This window comes from Protobothrops mucrosquamatus, unplaced genomic scaffold (assembly GCF_001527695.2).
Source record: "Protobothrops mucrosquamatus isolate PMUCROS unplaced genomic scaffold, P.Mucros_1.0 scaffold2933, whole genome shotgun sequence".
Taxonomy (NCBI): domain Eukaryota; kingdom Metazoa; phylum Chordata; class Lepidosauria; order Squamata; family Viperidae; genus Protobothrops; species Protobothrops mucrosquamatus.
The window spans coordinates 12172-16421 of record NW_015388958.1 but is presented as its reverse complement, the minus strand read 5'-3'; positions in this window follow the sequence as shown (position 1 = coordinate 16421).

Genomic DNA, 4250 nt, shown 5'->3' with positions numbered 1-4250 from the left:
GCCTGAGGGGTATTTTAGATTGGATTTTAATTTGATTTTATATTGGGTGTTAACAAAATTTTAAATGAAACGGCAAAATTAATATTTCTTTTAATTATATTTTAAAATGGTGTTTGTAGGGTCTTTATCTGTTTTTAGCTTGCTGTAAGCTGCCCTGGGTCCGCCAGGAGAAGGGCGGGGTATAAATCTAATAAAATCACAAAATCACAAATCACAAATCACAAATCACTAAAGCAGTGGATTGGCTTGCCTTCAGAAGTTGTGGGTGCTCCAACACTGGAAGTTTTTAAGAAGAGATTGGACAACCATTTGTCTGAAATGGTACAGGGTCTCCCGCTTGAACAGGGAGTTGGACAAGAAGACCTCCAGGATCCCTTCCAACTCTGTTACAGGTAGTCCTCGACTTACGACCACAATTGAGCCCAACATTTCTGTTGCTAAGTGAGAAATGTGTTAAGTGAGTTTTGTCCCATTTTACGACTTTTCTTGCCACAGTTGTCAAGTGAATTGCTGTGGTTGTTAAATTAGTAACAGGTTGGTTAAGTGAATCAGATCTTCCCATTTCCCATTTGCTTGTCAGAAGGTTGCAAAACAGGACCACGAGACCCTGGGACCGTCATAAATGTGAGTCAGTTGTCAAGCATCTGAATGTAAACCGCGTGACCACGGGGATGCGGCAACGGTCATCAGTGTGAAAAATGGTCATAGGTCACTTTTTTTCAGTGCCGTTGTAACCAGTCACTAAGCGAACTGCTGCAAGTCGAGGACTCCCTGTATTCTGAAGCTAAGGACGCATAAAGAACCATAATAAAGAACAAGCAAAAATAAAAAAGCGTCTCAACTTGGGACCCCCTGGAACTTGAGAGACCCCCACCGAGAGCGTCCGCTCATTCTCCGCCTTCTTAGCCTCAGGACCTCAGGCTTTCCTCATGGGCGGGAGTCCGCGGAGAGCCTTCGTCACACGCCTCTCTCGCCGACGCCAGGAGAGCGCCGCTTGCGAAAGCAGAAAGGGGGCGCCTGGTGTAATTCCCGAAAGCCGCCACTAGGGGCACCCGAGCCTTTCCCCCGCCCAGTCCCCGCCCTTTCCTTTGCACGTGGTTGCCGATGGTCGCTTGCAGAAGCTGGGCTGGGGAGAGCAGACGCGTGTCCTTTGCAGGGCGAACCACAGCCAGGACCGGCGGGAAGGGGGCAGATCGGCGTGGGGAGCGGCCATTCCCGAGAGGTACCGGGACAAGGGGAGGGCGGGGGCAAGTAAGACAGGGAGGGGAGGAAGGGCCACCCCTAGAAAAAGGGGGAGGCTTGAAGGAAGGGGAAAAAAAGAGAATGAAGGGAATAGAGAGATGCCCCCCCAGGAGAAAAGGGGTTCATTGTGGGGTGTAGAAAAGCGAGAAAGAGGGCAGGGAAATTGGGGCCGCCCTGAGCATAATCCGTCAATTAGTTGGAAACCTGTAGCTGGTTGTAACCTATATCTGGCCTTTAGGAAAAGGCCAGTCCCGTTTCTCAGAAAGGCAAATTGCCATTCCTCTGTCAAACTGCCTTTAGCTTCTCCAGAAAAATCCTGTAGTCCTCAATTACTTAGTGAAAGCCTCTCCCCCCCCCAGCCTCTGCCCCCCCTCCCCCGATGCCTGGCTTTAAATTAGTGTCGGGCTTCCCAACGTTCAGAGCGATTATTATCTATTTGTAAACATTACAACAGCCCTGCACTGTAGATCAATACCGTAATAACACATCGCCTGGAGAGAAGAGGGTGGCAAGGAGAGAAAGGCCTAAGGCCCATCTAGTCATTTTGTGGCAGGTTGACTCAGAGCTATGGACTTTTCTGATTTGTAGTGTGGGAGCTTGAGACTCCTAGAGCTTCAGGAGAGACAGCGGAGAAAGATTTCTGGAGACTTTTGGAAAAGGGGAGCAAGAACTCAGGAGTCCTTGGTGCTCTCTGAGCTTGCTGGTTTTCTTGCAGACGTTTCATTACCAAACTAGGTAACATCATCAGTGTTAGTATGGAGTGGGGTTAGCTGTCAGTTTATATTCTATAGAATAGAATTATGTTCTATAGAATTAGAATATAAACTGACAGCAAACTGCACTGATGATGCTACCTAGTTTAGGTAACAAAATGTCTGCAAGAAAACAAGCAAGCTCAGAGAGCACCAAGGACCCCTCATGTCAACTCTGAGCTACAAATATTCTCCTTTATTAGGAGCAAGAACTGCGTAGGATGAGTTATTTCTTTTGTTTATTTTTTTTCATTAAACAGCCTGCCCTCTTCTGTATATGGTTCTTCTATTTCCTTATTTCAGCCTTGAAACAACAGTCTTGTAAACTAGATTAAGCTGAGAGGGAGGGGCATGCCCAAAGTACAGGTAGTCCTCAACTTACAACAGTTCATTTAGTGACCGTTCGAAGTTACAACAGCACTAAAAAAAGTGATTTATGACCGTTTTTCAAACTTACAACCATTGCAGCATGCCCATGGTCACATGTCCTAAATTCAAACACTTGGCAACTGACTCATATTTATGACTAGTTTGCAGTGTCCTGGGGTCATGTGATCACCTTTTGACAAGCAGAGTCCATGGGGAAGCCAGATTCACTTCACAATGGTATTACTAACTTAACAACTGCAGTCATTCACTTAACAACTGTGGCAAGGAAGGTCGTAAGATGGGGCAAAATTCATTTAACAAATTTCTCACTTAGCAACAGACATTCGGGGCTCAGTTGTGGTCGTAAGTTGAGGACTACCTGTAATTTTGTAATTTTGAGATTATGCTACACCAGGTACATAAAATAATGGCCTTGGGATTCATTGTGGTGATTCTACAATAATTCCCAAATCTTAGTTCAGAGTTTACACTTATTAGGTTGGATCCATGCATGACTTAGGAACCAAAGTAGCATAATTTGTCTGCTGGTCTACATTTGAAGACAATTAAAATTCCTATTATATGATGCTGTACGGGGGACAGGAACTAGTTTACACTTGACCTGATTTATCCCTTGGATTACATCAGGAGAGCCACTTTGGTCTGGTAGTTAAGGCACCAGGCTAGAAACCAAGAAATAGTGAGTTCTAGTCCTGCCTTAGGCATGAAAGCTGGCTGGGTGACTTTGGGCCAGTAACTCTCAGCCCAATCTACCTCACAGGGTTGTTATAGAGAAAAGAGGAAGAGGAAGGAGGATTAGGTATGTTTGCTACCTTGAATTATTTATAAAAGAAAGGATAAATAATGAATAAATAGAATAAATGAGCTGAGTTCTTCACTGGTGTTATATACATAAATAGGGTGGAGCTTGTGGGATGCACATTTTCCAGAACAGGTTTACTCATCGGTATTCTGTTCTTGTTCTTCCTATTCTCATATCTTCCAAAGTGTTACTTTTGTTTATGGAAAGTATCCTATTCTCATCCCTTTTCCCATGAAAGAAATCCTAACAATCTTTAGCAAAGTCTGCACAGCTGACATCTAGTGGGGAAAGGCTAGTTACGATTCTCTAAGCCAGCGGTTCTCAACCTGTGGGTCGCGACCCCTTTTGGGGTCGAACGACCATTTCACAGGGGTCGCCAAAGTCCTGGAGTTTTTCCTCATAGAATCCTTATGAAATGCAGTTCGGCATTTTTTTTTGTTTTTTTCCCCTTTTTCATGAGCTGTACTACTCCCTCTTATTCTATTGACTTTTGAAAGCCAATAGAATAGACTCTATTCAAGAGAGTCTATTCTATTGGCGTTCGAAAGCCAATAGATTCTATTGGCTTTCGAACGGCAATAGAATAGACTCTCTTGAATAGAGTCTAATTCTATTGGCTTTCAAAAGCCAATAGGAATTGTCCAGGCTGTCTCTGCCCTGCTGAGCCCGCCAAAAGTCCCAGTCGGCAAACGTTGCTGCAAGTTGTCTGCAGCTAAGGCGAGCTTCCTGGAAGTTTCCACCTGTTGTGGCTCCGTCCGGTGGGTCCCTCTCATCAGAGGAGGAAGGCTCTGAACATGACGGAGAGGAGATGGCTCGGCCTCTCTCTCCCGGCCCTTCCCCTCTGGTGCAGCCTTCGGTGCCTTCCGACAGCGAGGAGTTTGGCCAGGAGCCCGGTGTTTCTGGGATTGGCCAGGAGCCCGGTGTTTCTGGAATTGGCCAGGAGCCCGGTACTTCTGGGATTGGCCAGGAGCCAGAAGTATCGGATTCAGAAGAGGATAAGTTTTGGCTGGATCCACGCCAGCGTCGAAGAGATAGGCGTGCGCAGCAGCAGACACGTCGGGCCA